General features: G+C 36.5%; 1 protein-coding gene across 1 annotated transcript in view; it reads left to right on the top strand.

The window, feature by feature from the left end:
* The window catches only part of LOC145672864 (uncharacterized), a 432953-nt gene that overhangs the window by 79446 nt on the left and 336833 nt on the right, over positions 1–16674 (top strand). The window lies entirely within an intron of this gene.

Here is a 16674-nt window from a genome sequence, read left to right as displayed (position 1 = left end):
GAGTGTCATTCTTTCGTTTCTGGGTCATTAACCACAAGTAAACAAACACAGCTGCTGCGAAAACTTCCTTATTCTTATTATATAGTATTTGTCAAAAACAAAATATTTCTCAATAATAATACTAATATAAACTTTAAACATATCTCTAACATACATTTTCGATATTGTTCGACTTTACCTTACATTGCAATACGACAAAAACACGAAAAGTTAAAAAAAAAATAATAAATATAAAAAAAAACTAATGCAATTTCTTTTGTCATTATGCAACTGCAACGAGATGTCACTTCAGGAGGCCAGTTCTTTCTCCAGCAAAATGTAGTCCACCAGCATGGGCACATCCTTCTTCGAGATGGTCCAGTTCCAGATGCTACGTCCAGCCTCTACAAGGGTCATCTTCCAGACGTTCCTGTACCAGCATTGGCCTGCCCGCTTCTGTTTCTCCAGCGCCTCTCACATGCAGATCCAGCCATCTTTCTCCAGAGCCAGAACACCTAATGGTCAACTAGTCCTTGCAGTTATGCCGAGCTTCTACGTCAGCTGCTCCAGAATCACCACCACAACAGCCAGCATCTCCTCCCGTTCCTGTTTCACCACGGATACATCGTCACTTTCATCATTAAGCAACACAAGGTTGCTCCAAAGTCTGACAGCCCTTGGCTCCAGTTGTTGTTGAAATGTTCCAGTGCCACAGCTGTCCCATCATCATAAAGGTCCAGGGTTCGATTCCAGAACTCGGAAAACCAATCACCGCAGCTTTAGCTCGCCTCCAGTCCACACGACGGACACCGAGACGCCAAGCTGTTTTTCATCCGTCATCAAGGGTCCTTGGTTTGGCCAGGACATCGTTAATTCGCAGCTCCCAGCAAACGGTGACGCCCAAATGCCACACCAAATGCGTAGCTGTTCATCATCCTTCACTACGGTCCCGAGTACATATCAAGAAGAGGACCATCTATAGGAACCTTCATCGGTTGCCTACTGTCAGTCGCAGCTCTCAGCGTCTGCATTTACAGAGGCCCAGTTGCAGTTCACATCATCTGCCATTTCATTCAGTCTTCACTTCGATTTCTGTGGAGTGACTAGGGACATTCTTCGTTTATCGATGGCCACGATGAGGACAATTAGAAGACCCTGCTTTTCACCTCCCAGTGTTCTGAAGTGAGACCACAATCATTCAAGTGGACATTATGTTCACCCCCCAGTGTTTTTCACAGTGTTTAGTGTTTGTCAGTTTATTCAATGTTTATTCGAACTAAGAATTTGAAAACTAATGACATACACTAAAGGTACTGTTCAGGAATTTTTCTTCCAGTTGGTGGGGTAATGTAATGAAATCATGAACTGAGAATTTGAAAAATCATTTTTTCATAAAAATTATAATGGCAATTTGGTAGGTGAACATGGAACTAAGTTTTCTGTAATATTTTAACTTTTGGATACATGCATCACATTATTTTTAAAACTCACAAGGACAGTACTTGTAATCAAGAAATCGTTGGAAGCAGAAGCAAAATAGTTAAGAATCACCTGTAGTCAAATAACATTGCTTGTCAGTAGTAATTAACAATTCGGATAAAATCACGAAAAAAATGAAAGCAAACCTCAGGGTAAATTAAAATTCAAAAATACTTATTTTTACATCATTAGAGAACAACAATATTTTGTCAGAAAATGTAATTAGGACTTTCCTAAGATTTTGTAAATTTTTATATTGGCTTTTGGCGAAGTTAAAAGGAAAAATAATTAAAGTAAACAAGGACAGTAGTCCATATAAAATGACCAAGTTTGCAAGTAAAAAATCATTCTGCATTCTGGGTCCTGTATCCAGAATCGCAATGGAATACTCTATACGAAATTACAAATGCCGCAAGAAAGACCATTGTCCGGCCAAGACCAAGCGAATTATGCAATAAGGTAATGTATGACTACAGAGAATTTTAACTGTCTATTTTGCATGTGACATGAAATTAGGAGGTCTCTGAAAGTGACAGGCAGATTTGAATGTTTAAATATTTAGCTTATTTCCGTTTGGTTAAGCATTGAGTAAAATTATAATGATCTGTTATACAATTAATCTGACATACTATGTCTGGATGTTCACTGTTAAATAATTTATATTCTTACAAAAATATCCACTATACTACCATTGGGTCAGTTGTTTCATTAATAAAATATTGTCATTTCATGACAATAAGAGATTGCAACCATTAGTTTAATTACACTCTTTTAATTTGATTTAAGAATTCACTATTTCTTTTTTAATTTATATAACACAATTTACGATATGATACAATTTATTTGATTTTTATTTCTTTAATATTTTAATTTTTTTGACTTACGGTACAACTGAATTAATAATTCCTTGTCAGAATTATACCAAATATTTTTAGTCTCAAAATAGATACATCGTCAAAAATACTTCTGTACTACAAAATTGTCCAACTCCAAAATTCATGCTTCTGTAATAATAAAAATAAAAATTAAACTAAATTAAAAGAATTGGCCATTCTTAAAATTTCAGATTTTGGATTCAAAGGAACTGATGTTGATATATTTCTCGTATTATACATTGGTACCCTTATACCTATATTATCTAAGCAATATTCACTATAATATATATTGTCTACTATTTTCTGAATAAAATCTCTTTCAATAAGTTTTCTCCTGTTACTTAATGCTTGTAATTCCCAAAATTGATTCCAATATTTATAACTACGTGAGTAGTAATCTCTATTCATTTTATGGCATTTTTGTACTGACTCAATTTTGTTGGCCAATGTTGTACCTATACTATTCCAAGTAATTACACCAAACTCGAGTCTTACTTGTATAAATCTTGTATATACAAGAACTTGTATGCAAGCATCTTGTATAAATATACATATGAACAGGCATTTCTAAACTCAGGCCATTGTTTGAAAATAAAGCCTATTATTCTTCTAGTCCCTTGGATTGTATCATATTATTATTATTATTATTATTATTATTATTATTATTATTATTATTATTATTATTATTATTATTATTATTATTATTATTATTATTATTATTATTATAAATCGGAAAAACTGAAATAACTAAATGAATGAAAATAACTTGTATTTTTATACGACCTTCAAGAATAAAAGGGAGTATTTTCATTTCACAGAATCTTGTTTCTTGCTTCTTCAGAACTTCTACTCGATAAATCAAAAAGAACGAGACCAGCATTAAATTTCCAGTTCCATTGTTTCTTCCAGCAGTTCCCCTGGAGTTGACCAACGCCTTTCTCTTCTTCGCTGGAGCTAAAATAAATTAAACTGCGATTACATGTTCCTTTTGTCCTCTAGTAACGAGTATGCGAGCGCAGCCTCTCCCACACTTTGATTTTGGCCCCGGACGAAACTTTGTGGAATACAATCTGTTCGGCTCCTTGCAGGCAGTGTTTTTATCTTCATGTTCCCGGTGAAACAGGAGCGGGACCAGAAATTTTGGAAGGTCTATATCTCTTTGTTCTTGCATAAAAGGATGGTAGGTGCGGAGGGGCGCAAAATACTACCTGTTCCAGTATTTTGGATCTTAGCTAATTTGTGTAAGAATAAACTGAGAGAAGGTTATTGATACAAAAATACGTTAATCATATCTCGTTCAAATAGCAATGTATATATATATATATATATATATATATATATATATAGCCTATATATATATATATATATATATATATATATATATATATAGCCTATATATATATATATATATATATATATATATATATATATATATATATATATATATATATATATATATATATATATATATATATATATATATATATATATATATATATATATATATTGCCTTGACGAGGCGCCCACAATATTACCCACTGTATAACACTTCACAATAGTTTGTATGTACTAACAACAGATTGACAGCAGATTGTTGGTCTCTGTCGTCTCGTCTGGTTGAAATAACACAAAATATCTTCGCTTCAGGGGCACGCCCTTCCCTCTTCTGGATCCGTTATTGTCTACTTGTATATTTCAACAAGGAGTTTTATACTACTTATTACATATGGTAAGAACTTGCAATTTCTTGCATGTGATCAATCGATGTTCAAGTTTTTATTTATGCGTTGAATTCTTTAAGCAAATTATGTATCGAATTAAAATGCTACTTCTATGCCGTAGGGTCAAGGGCGCACCTACGTGGAGAGTCCACCGGGTCCGGATCAGGCCTGTAGCCAGCCCAAAAATGTAGGGGGACCCGGCTGAAGTTAGGAGGGGTCGATCCAACCATATTATAGTTAATTTGCAAGCCTACCGTGAAAATTTTAAGGAGGCCAGCCAAAATTTAGTCCCCCCCCAGACACTCCTAGATACGGGCCTGGTCCGGATCTCCAAAACTTCTCAACTTAACATACATTTGTATACTTTCCAATAAAACTCTACTTGTTTAACGGAAATGATTGATGTAGCATGAAAATTTGATCTTATATTTCATCTGTACTCTTTCTTTCATAAAAACAACCTACTTCTATCATTTTCCCCCTGAAAATATATAGGTAGAAGCAGGCCCGTAGCCAGCCCAAAAATTTAGGGGGGGCGGTGGAAGTTAGGGGGAACCTGACCCAATCATATTATACTTCATCACCATATTATAGTTCATTTGCAAGTCTACCGTGAAACTTTTAGGGGGCCAGCCAAAGTTTAGAGGGGCCCGGCCCCCTAACCTCCCGTGGGTACGGGCCTGGGTAGAAGTGTTTTCGGGTACAGAGTAATACCTGTTCAATACTACATTGACGCAGTAGCTTATAGTATTGGACCTCTCCAAGAAAAATTCTGGCTACGCGCCTGAGTAGGGTAGCAGTATATTCACTCTATATAACTCATATGTATAGCTTCTCTGTTTTGGATTATTTGCTATTTTAACAGATATGCAGCTAACCATATATCCGGGAATACGGGCTTATTTAACTAGGTACTATCCTGATATTCACCCTCTCAATAGATTGCTCCTCTTCTTTCTTTGTATTCACTGTATGTAAAGAATGACATTTTTACAATTGCAGGATATTCCCTGCTTCCTGCCACTTTTAAATAATCTAAAACATGGAACAGCCTGTTCAGATCCTCCTCATAGATACACATAATGTCCAACCCAGTCTTTTCCTCGTGCATTATGTTCGTGTATAAGTCACGCACCTTGATTCTTCCGGTGTCTCCTAACAGACAGGAAGCTACAGAATGCGTTGCTTTTTTCGTGGTCGTAATTTCATTGTCAAGTGTACCCGACTGTGATGTGTCGCACTTTTCGTTTTGTTGTGTTACGTTGCGCTATGCTTACTTTTATAACGACCGCTTTCAACAGAATTCAAGGCTTTCGTAGAGTCTACAAATACTTGGTCAATTTCACCATCAGTTTCAAGCTTTTCTCAACTACAGGTATGCCTCTGAGGCAGGAGATTTGGTCCAGGGCTCATCTATTAGTTTGATTATCTGCCTTTTTAGCTTTTATTATACAACACCAAGGTTATAAAGGAAGGTATCGCTATTAACGTGAGCTAAAACCTTAGGCTGGAACAAGAATCTAGTGCAGTTGGTGGGTGCGCAAACCACCATACAAAATGCTCGTTCCCCACTACGCTATCTCGTCTTCAAGAGAGCTAACTGAATTACGCCACACAGCAGAAACCTAAGGTATTCACGCAACAATTTTTGTATAGGCTGTTTGGCTATGGGCATATAATTTGAAGTACTTACCAACTGCCTCTATAAATTTTTTTGCGGAAGTACCATATTATTCTGAAACATGAATATTTGGATGGGCACATAGTAGTTCCTAAATAAAGTCTTGATCCGAGTACTGTAGGTTCCACAGTATTGGAGCTATAGACCTTTGAAGTTCATTTTTTCATGTTTCCGACAGCCTATAACTCCGAAAGGAAGCATTTGTGCACCCAAAATGACCTATACTTTTCATTTTATCTTGGTGTCAGGAACCACCTCCCAAACGTTGTCTGTGTTGCTTTAAAACATCCTGTATATATATATATAATATAAAAAATTACTGCATCATTACTATTTGGCCTAGAGTCATGGTTCAAACGCCATTTTCTTCAGTATAACGAGCCCTTTCCGTATCATTCACATGTCAGTATCGTACACCTCAACTGGAAAAGTCGAAAAAAAAAAAAAAAAGGATTTTTATCTGGAAAAATCACTTTTTCGGGACACTTGCGTCTCTCCGGCAAGGGCACCAGTTTCACGTAGGGATCTCACAAAAATTTGGGAAATACCCAAAGGTACACAGAATCCGTATGCAAAGTTTCAATTTGATATCTTGGAAACTAAAGGCGTGAAAAAGTTTTGAAATTTGCCTTAAGAAAAAAGAAAAAGTCACGCCCCTCCGTTCCCACTTGGCGCCGCCAAGTTGACCATCCGGTTCCAAAACGCATCTGGGGTATTCCTTGACTTGACTAATTAAAAAAAAACCTGGCTTAAATACTTGTGATAGAACCTAAATAAGCGGTCAAAGATGATACTACGCCATGGTAACAAAAGTTACCAAAATCCTAAAAGAGTTAACACCCGCGTTGAGAACCACTGAGTTAGTGCATTGCTCCAATTGTGATGGCTCCTCTCTGAGTTCTTTGGTTGGAATAGAATCCGCTCCTGCTCTCTCCGCTGGTTTAGTGGCTAGAGCGTGCGCCTTCGGTCAATATGGTTTCGGGTTCGATTCCCGGTAGGAGAGTTTTGAAATTTTAACGCGTTACAGTTCTTCGGTCTCTCCATAAGATGCAGATCCATGTGTTGTATAGTGTTGGTACTGAAAAGGACAACAAACTCCAACCGAGTGAACGAACACTACACGTTTCCATTACGAGGTTAAAGATGTTAGGGATTGAGCAGTTACTTCCTTCTTCGCAATCAGGAGATCCAACATTCAAATGCGATAGCGGATATCCTGACCAAAGGACTTTCTCAGTTCCACCAGACGATTGCTGCGCTGCTACCTTCAAATACTGGCTCTGGCTGTCTTTTTCCTTTTCATTGTTGTTGTTAGTTATCAATAATTTCCATTTCATGATCACCGCAGTACCTACGAAACGAGACGAGACTGAATTTTTGTGATAAGACGCGAGACGAGACAGTCCTCTTCCAATAGAAACAGATACTTACCCAGTCGAGACATCACTTTCATGACATCTTTTCGAGACGAGACAGCCTGAACTGTTGTCTTTTAGGTAAGAGTAATTTTAATGCCTGGTTATTTGCCGCAAATAGAAAAGTTCCTACACACTACGATCTCTGTTTTGAAGGAGAAATCACTTAAAAAAAAAAAAAAGCACTTTAGCACCCTGTTTTTCTTCCGTCCTCAAGGTACTTAACATTCGAAGGGCGCAGGGGAAAAACGACCATAGTTAGTTAATATGTACTACTGTGTCTTTATTGCACAAACGGGTACCACTTTCCGGATGGTCCTCGTACAAAACAAAAAGTTTGCAGTAGTGCGTTTTTAAAGTTTGAAGACACAGCATTTATTAGCCATACAATATCTTTATCACTCTTAACTAGCAGGCTTAATATTGGACTAAGGAAGAAGTCGGTCAAGTGCTATATATGGTGCATTGGAGTGTATGGTTCAGAGATTTGGTCATTACGGAAGTTATAGAGAAGAAATATTTAGAGAGCTTCGAAATGTGGTGTTGGAGGAAGACGGATGGTTAGGAGAGAAGAAGACATTAGTAGCCAGGGTCGTTCGTAGGAAGGTCAATTGAATTTGACACATCTTGCGAAGAAATTGTCTTCTTCGTACCGCTATAGAAGGAAAGATGGAAGGAAAGGAAGGAATAGGAAGAAGAAGAACACAACTGATCATGATTTGAGAAATGGAAGCAAATATTGGAAGTTAAAAAAGGAATTTGAAGACCGAGAAACGTGGAAGAAACATTTACAGGACCAATCCTAGAATAAATAAATACATACATAAAAACTCAATAGTCTCAGAACTTACCAAAAGGCAGAATAGTTAATAATAATAATAATAATAATAATAATAATAATAATAATAATAATAATAATAATAATAATAATAATAATAATAATAATAATAATAATAATAATAATAATAATATTTTAGCCGTTTCTACAGAGGACTGTGTGAGGTTTTTACGTGTGCTGTTAGCATGCGGGCAAACCATTCCATATGATGTATTCGTCAGCTGAATTTAGCCAATTTTTTTGTCAGTTTTGTGACAATGATCTTTTTTCCCTTACGCCCTTCATTCGTTTTCCTTTAAATCTACTTGAAATCATTACATATTACACTTGTCTCTGTTATGAATTTTGTAGAATTTCTAATCACTAATAAATAAAATGCGTCCTTTCATGGCAATAATCAAATTATATCACAACATTCTTAGTTGGCGAGTCTGAGGCACTAAGTTGAAAAATCTCGCTTTATGGTAAAAATACCATCCAAGGATCGACTTGTTTGGGGTCAGGATCGTGGGATACCCTAGGAGACACTACTTCGGGCCGTGTCATCTTAAAAATGTATGGGAAAAGTGGTGTCGAAAACTATTTCTATGGGAAGAGTTCTGCCTCAGTACAAAGATGCTGGCCCATTTCGTTTCGCGGTCAATCCTAAGATGAACTCTAACCTAAGAGGGTGTCGAACCAAAGCTGATTGTAGGTCCGGATAAGATGCTGAAAAGTTTGGTGTAAATAGCAGTGGGGGCGATAACGAACCCGTGGTGCGAGGGTCCCCCTCAAATTATCAAACTCGATTTGCGTTAGGCTTGTTTTTAGCTCTACGAGGGAGAGGGGTTAGAGCTTGTGTCACCACCACTGGCGAACAGTGAGTATAAATCAAAGAACGTTGCTTTGTCAGCAGGGAGGCTGTAGAGAACGAGATCTAAATATTAAAGCGTATTCTGAACCATTAATGCTCTTCCATCGGGGATTGAACCTGGGGCCTCTTCCACCAAAGTCACATGGTCTAGCCGCTAGACTGAGAATGTGCACGTGTGACTGATTCTTGACCAAGATCGTTGTTCACACTGCTCACTGAACCGAGATATAAGCATCAGTTCTGAAGCGGGATACAGAGTCACGCATTTGCTGTCCACAGAATATAAAAAAATATTTTCTTATACTTTCATGTGCTGATCGTTCGTACAACGAAGGGAATCTTTAATCTCCACGTTTCGATCCTTCAAATGTTTCCAAGTAAAAACGACGCAAATGAAAGGCAGCCGCTTTTACTTTTTTCTGAAGGCAGGGCGTGGTGGGCTTAGTGGGTCAAGTGCGAAGTTCTTTTTTCCTTCTTTTATTTTAAGATGATCTCTTCAGCATCGCGTTCCACATCTTTCTTCTCTATCTGGAAGGGAAAAAGGAGGCTGCCGTAAAATCTAGACTCAACGCTTTCTTTGCCTTTTTATGTATAGGTTTATTACTCGCTACTTGTAAAAATCACAATGGATGCAGAACTGATCAACGATGAGTCTGATCCTGACGATGCATCAGAGAAAGAAACAACAATGTAAAATTACTTACAAGTAGTAAAACCAGTGGATAAGAAAGTAAGAAGTGGTTGAAATGCGAAATTATATGTTATTAAATGTATGTTTTAAAATTTTCTATCATTACTACTGTCGGAGAAATTAAAAATAACGTCACGTAACTCCATATATATGTAGGCCTATGTTATCGAGTTATGATATGTAAGCGCTGTAGCACTGAAAGTTAATGCATTGTCCACGTATCATTGGCTGAAATGTGCGCTTTATGTCCTGACAGAGTCCTTCATAGGCTCTTGCAATACGAAATGTAGTATTTTATTTCAGGAGTCAGACATGAGACAAATTGGGAATACGGTGGTAGAACGCTTACCTCTAATGCTTAGGATCTCCGGCTAAGTACGTTTATGATGCACAACATCGTATCCGTGGGTTTTTTCGGGGTACTCCCGTGCCCTAACAGTTTCTCATTCCACCAATTCTTCCACTTGCTTTAGTCATTATCTCCCTTAACCTCCCTTAACCCGCCATTATCTCCCTTTAGTCATTATCTCCCTTAAATTGTAACAGATACAAATAATGAAGAAGTTAGATTTTCTTCACTTTTCCTTACGTAGACGCTATTGAAATCAGATAACGTACAGAAATAAATACTAAACTAGCCCGTTGGCGCTGCAGCTGCATAAACAACTATGTTCGACAAAATGGCACATGTTGAACTGGTGATGTATGGTCAGTGTTCCTAAGCACCATTATTTATATTTTTTTCTAGGCCGGACTTCACCTCTTAATTCAGATAGCTCTCCAGTTGCCTTATAATTCTGGATTAACGATGGAAAATTTTAGTGTTCTCACCGGAAATAGAAGCAAAAAGTTGGAGGTACACCCATGTCCAAAATGACTGTCGCATATCTCTAACTGTCTTCTTGTAAAAATATAATTTGATAATGATTTTGCAGGGTACTTTTAATACTGATACTATGTGTATAATCGGGAAATGTATATTTGTAGTAAATTTCATTGGGAAAGAATTATAAATACGAAAATTGGAATGATTAAAACCATATGTTGCTAAATTGACAAGAAAGTTTTATTTTCGTTTTATTGTTCTTATTTACTGCTCTTTTGACATGAAATTTGCCACATACATGTGTTTGCCGATTATAATATATTAACATTGTAAGAAATACCGGGCGAATTCGTTATCAAATTATATTCCTACAATAACATATTTATAGACATGCGACAATAATTTTGGACATGAGTTTACATTGAAATCGCAGAGTTTAACAATATTCGGCTAAAAATGCAACGGTTATTTCTGAGATGGCTTTTCATTTTACTTATGTATTCAACATTTTTTCTTTCTTTTTTCTTTTCGTCTTTAACTTCACTTTACAACGATATTATATATCTATTTTGTAATTTCTTCTATGTTTATATCTTGATTTTGGGCAACGGTGCATAAAAGTACACAATCTGTCGTGTAGAAGAAGAAGAAGAAAAGGACATGTTAAATAATAATGGCGACAACGCATCTCCTTGTTTCAGGCCATTCTCCACGTGGAAGCTCGTGGACAAAAATTTTCCTACCCAGACTTTACTTTGGGATTCATTTAAACATATCTTAATTAATCTAATTAGCTTTCTCGGTATTCCAAATTCTGTAAGGACGTTGTACAATGTTTCTCTCCTAACCGAGTCGTATACCTTTCTAAAATCAATAAATAGTTGATATACCGCGGTATTGTATTCCCACTTCTTTTCGAGTATTTGGCGCATGGTAAATATTTGGTCGATAGTTGATCGATTTCGTCTAAATCCGCGCTGATAATCTCCAATAATGAATGAATCTGCGTGTAATACATTGATAAAGTGATTGTAGGAATATAATGAAGAGCATTTATCAACCTTTAATGTTACGCAAGTCACTAGACAATACATTTCAATAACAAATATGGTTTAAAACAGTGTTCGAAGTGGGAAAAAACCAGAGGTGGTAGTTTTATTACAGTTTTGACTCGACATACCAGCTAACTAAATATTGAAATACAGTCAGGGTATGTTGCCTAAAATATCACATTTCTATTTGCATAATGACTCAAAACCATGGTAAGGGGGCGCGGTGGCTCAGTGGTAGAGCGTTCACTTGCGGTGCTTGGGGGTCCCTGGTTCGATCCCAGCTCACGCCATGTGGACTTTGTGGTGGACAAACACAGTGCTCGTGGGTTTTCTCGGGGTTCTCCCGTTTTCTCCTACTTTCTTCATTTCACCATTTTCCATCAGCATCACCGTCTCCTTTAGCCTAACCGGCATAACCGTGGGATTTCATTTTATTTCAAAACCATGGTAGAACTTCTCCGTAGTTACAGAGAAAGCTAAGATGGAGAGGATTTCCTCCCTGCCCCCAACTTTCTGGGAAAATTAAAAAATCACCTTATATTATAGAGAATTATACACGAAAATTCTCAAAAACCGAGTTTTTATATGAACATTTTTAAACAGTTTCTCGCGAGACAACTCCTCACCCCCCACTCAACTGAGGGGTATTTCAGACCCCTGGAAGGAAATTTGGCCTTCCATCGTGCTCTAGCAAGATAATCAGGAAATGCAGCAAAATTCATGTCATGACGATTAAATGAATTTATTGCGGAGGCATGTAAGAGAGTTGCTTTTTAATTTTTACTAAAAACTCCAAATTGAAAATGTTTAACTTCCATTAATTAACAATATCAGATTCAGTTATCTAAAAGCAATCGCCACAAAGATCTAAATATTAGGGATACACTCACACACCCAATCACCGCACACGTATTCACAGTGTTATCCAATTATTATAAAGACACAAAAATACTTTTTAATGAAAACTATTTTTTGATTGCATAAAGTATATTTTTCCCTGTAAATATCGAACTCAGTTATGTATTTCTTTATCATTGTAGGCACAAAAGAAATCCCGTCAACTTCATAATAATACTTTTCGATTTCAATTTAAACGAGTTGCCTCAATATTTTACTTTTTGTTTGGATTGGGTCCATGTTTCACTCATTTCAATCATGGGATCCTTCTCTGTAACCAGGGCCGGATTTAGCATTTTGGCGCCCCTAGACCCAATAATTTTTTCCGCCTCCTAGTCTCGTTAAAGTTACTTTCCTAAAACCCTTTATTAAAAAATTATATCAGGCCTATATGTTAATTGCTTAAACACCACTCCACGATGCAATTTTATCATTGCAAGTTTTTTGAGGAATTTACTTGGTTCTGGGCTTAACAAAATACCGTTAATGTATTAACAAAAAATTGGTAAACTTTACCAACAATTATTTGTTCCAATGAACTTCAAAATCAGAATGCTTTATTAGCCTGATTCTTTTTTAATCAATTCATAAAATATGTTAAGTTATGGCTGTTTATTTTTATTTCTAGATATTTTAATTTTTTTCTCTCGGCCGTGCGCCCCCTGGGAGCTTGCGCCCATAGGCCCGGGCCTACCGGGCCTATTGGGAAATCCGGCCCTGTCTGTGACGAACACAACCAACACGAGTTCTTGCGTAGGGTCAAGTTGTGAACTTCTTTGTAGACACCTCATTTTAGAAACAAAAGGTAGGAAAAATAACAAAAATGTTTGTGTTGGCAACACAAATTATTTCTAAATAAGAAATTAAATCTTCTAACGTGCAAAGCTGTTCGTCAATTACTGTGCATGAAAATGGATTTATTGAAGGTATATTACTATCCACTTTCCAGTGACGGTATGTCTTCATCACTGAAAAACCAGAGACGGTATGGCATACCACCGCATACCGTCTCACTTCGATCACTGGTTTAAAATGTTATATCACAACCTTTGTGGACCTCTGATGACACACAGGAATTCTCATAACTTCTAGCTTAAATTAAGGAAAAAATATAGGAATAACTTTTTTTTTTTTTTTTTTTACATAAGCGTATAAAACGAGACGAGTGAGACAAAAAAAACTTTTCGAGAGTTGAGACGAAACGAAAACCAATTCGAGAATCGAAACGAGACCCCTACAAAATTTATAACACGAAACGAGATAACCTTATTTCTCGTCTCGTCTCGTGGACACCATTAGCTGTCAGATATCTGAGCAAAGATATCCGTATCCTAGGGGAGTACAAGGAAATTTTGAGGGGTTCCGGGAACCCCTAGGCTCGCCGTTCAGGGTAGGATCTGACATTTAATGGACCAATGGTGATCGGAACGAAGCAGTCGTTGTGAAATATAGAAGTAGGAGGGGAGAAAACAACACAGGTGACTAGTTTTCGATATCTGGGTAGTATTTATTAGTGATGATATGAAGTGTGAACGTAAAGTAAAAACAAGGATAGGAATGGCCAAAAAAACCTTTTGGAGGAAGAAAATACTATATTGTAGGACCTTGAATAAAAGTTGAGAAAAAGACTCATAAAATGCTTATAGTGCAGTATTGTACTGTATAGGTCACAAACATTGACATTACGCAAAAATGACGAAAAACGAGTGGAAGCTTTCGAAATGTGGGTATAGAAAAGAATGGAGAGAATTAGCTGGGTCGAGCAGAAAACGAATGAGTGGGTGTTAAAAATGGTGGAAGAGAAAAGAGTAGTTTTAGATATTATTAAGAAGAGGAAGAGAGACTAGTTGGAACATTGTCTAAGAAGGAACTGTATCATGAGGGATGTTCTAGATAGTGTGGTGGGAGGAAAGAGAGGGAGGGGGAGAAGGAGACTACAAGTAATGGACAATATCAAAACAAAAAATTGTACGTGAAGACGAAGAGGTTAGCGGAAGACCGTGGAGCCATGGAAACTTCTCAGTGACCTGGCAATGATGGCAGAATAACTATGATGACACAGTTTCCGGTTTCTTTATGAATGTTATAGGAGTAATGATGTTCGGTTTAAAGTTACTTATCCAATCATCAATCCCAAATATCAAGGGATTATGTCCTCTATATATGTCCTTAAACGTATATAAAAGTAGTTACGTTGAAATAAACGAACTGTTCTCTCTTAAAGATGAAGATGGGAAACTATTTTACAATTTATGGATGGATGCTAACTTAAGACTGGGAAACCGTTAGGACACAACTGTTGTATTTTATTTTATTTGAAAACCACACTGGCACAGTGGTAGAGACCTACCTCTGACGCGTGAGGTCCGTCGTTCGATTCCCGGACAAGTAAGTTTATGGTGAACAACATCTTGCCCGTGGGTTTTTTGGGGGTACTCCCGTTTCCTTCCACATTCTCGTTATACCAGATTTTCCCATCATCACTTACTTGCCTTATTCATTCGTGTTTCTTAGCCTAACGGGCTTAATCGTGGGACGTTAAACGGAAACATTTCATTTCATTTAAACACGTTTAAGTTCCACACAACTCTCAGGGCATCCTTTCTCTAAATATATTATCTGGTCACTATTCAACAATTACTCCAAATCTAGGAACATACAAAAAAAAAAAAAAAAAAAATACAAAATACAAAATAAACAACATATTATGCATGATTGGTCGAACTCAGCATTCTTCTAAACATTTTCTGCCAGTGTGATGATTTCAGAGGCAAAGCTTTGGGAATCTTCTTCCCGAAGCTTTGAAATTCTCTTTGGGGCATATCTTCGATAGTGCTCAGCATAGGTTATCAGTATTCTTGCAGTAATTACTTTTGCCCCCGCGTATTAAAAATCGTGTCTCCCCTAACAAAAATCTGAAATCACGATTGCTTTCTGCCATTTTGAGTTCTTAACAAGTTGAAGTTTCCTTGCGCCTAAGAACCAATAGTTGTAGCAAAATAAGGCAAAATGGCAATATATATATATATATATATATATATATATATATATATATATATATATATATATATATATATATATTTAAAAAAAAGTCAGTTTATATTTCAAAAATTAATATATTCTGTTTTTGTCATTAATTTACTGAAAGATGACATACTGGTATACGTGTTGATCCGCATTGGTGATTCTAAACAACACTAATTATTACGTATGCTTGAAAGTCTCAATAACCAGAATACAAAGATAGGCAACGAAAATTACATATCTAGAAATATGAGTATCGTAAAGATAAGGCTTCAGAGAAAATATGCTGATGAATATTGTAGCCAAAATCTACGTTAAAAGAAAAAAAAAGTTGGTATTAGGAAGACCCTACCGTCCGCACGTCTTGCTATATAACACTAATTCACTTCTGACTGCATAATGTCTTCAGCATTTCATTTATTTATTTATTGAACAAATTCCCAGATACAGCATAACTTTGCCATTTTACACAGGGAAATGTTAACAAAAGAAAGAAAAAGAAAACAAGACAACAATAACAACAACAACATAGAACAGTATCAAAAAAAGAGTGTAACAGTAATATTATTCCGTAAAAGCTCGTTTAATTGCTCTTTCAAACACTGGGTAGCTCGAAAAAATGTCCACATTAGTTGTTACTTGATTATAACCAGTGTTGCCAACAAGTTAATACAAAAAGTCGCTAAATAGGAAATGAAATGACTCCAATTTTGGGTGAAAAGTCGCTAAAAAAATTTCATGGAATTTTGCCTCTGGATGTTGCACTCCATAGCGATTTAAGTTTATCAGTCACAAAGACTAGGTGGAGACAAGGGCTCATAATCCGTATATATATATATATATATATATATATATATATATATATATATATATATATATATATATATATATATATATGTGTGTGTGTGTGTGTGTGTGTGTGTGTGAGTGTGTATAAGATACGTGATCAATTCAATTCAAGCCATAGTACTATCTACGCTACAAGACCATATATGAAATACATATATAGGGTGCGGCAGAAATAGTTAGACGATGTTTTTTTGAAAATTAAATATTTTAATGACCTTTTATGAACAAAGGTTTTACATTCCAGAATGTACATACAAAAGCATTACATATGGTAACTACATCTTGAAAATTATGAACCGTGTACAGCGGGGTTTGGTGGATTGCATGTTGAATGGATTCACGCAAATCCTGTAATGTTGCAGGTTTTGTTGCATACACTTGTTTCTTCAAGTATCCCCATAGGAAGAAGTCATATGCCGATAGGTCGGGTGAGCGTGCAGGCCAAGGAACATTGCCGCAACCAGAGATAACCCGTCCTGGAAACATCCTCCCAA

This window comes from Thermobia domestica, chromosome 16 (genome assembly GCF_964235325.1).
Source record: "Thermobia domestica chromosome 16, izTheDome1.hap1.1, whole genome shotgun sequence".
In the NCBI taxonomy this organism is placed as follows: domain Eukaryota; kingdom Metazoa; phylum Arthropoda; class Insecta; order Zygentoma; family Lepismatidae; genus Thermobia; species Thermobia domestica.
Note: the sequence above shows the minus strand (reverse complement) of the source record. Positions and strands in the feature narration are given on the sequence as shown.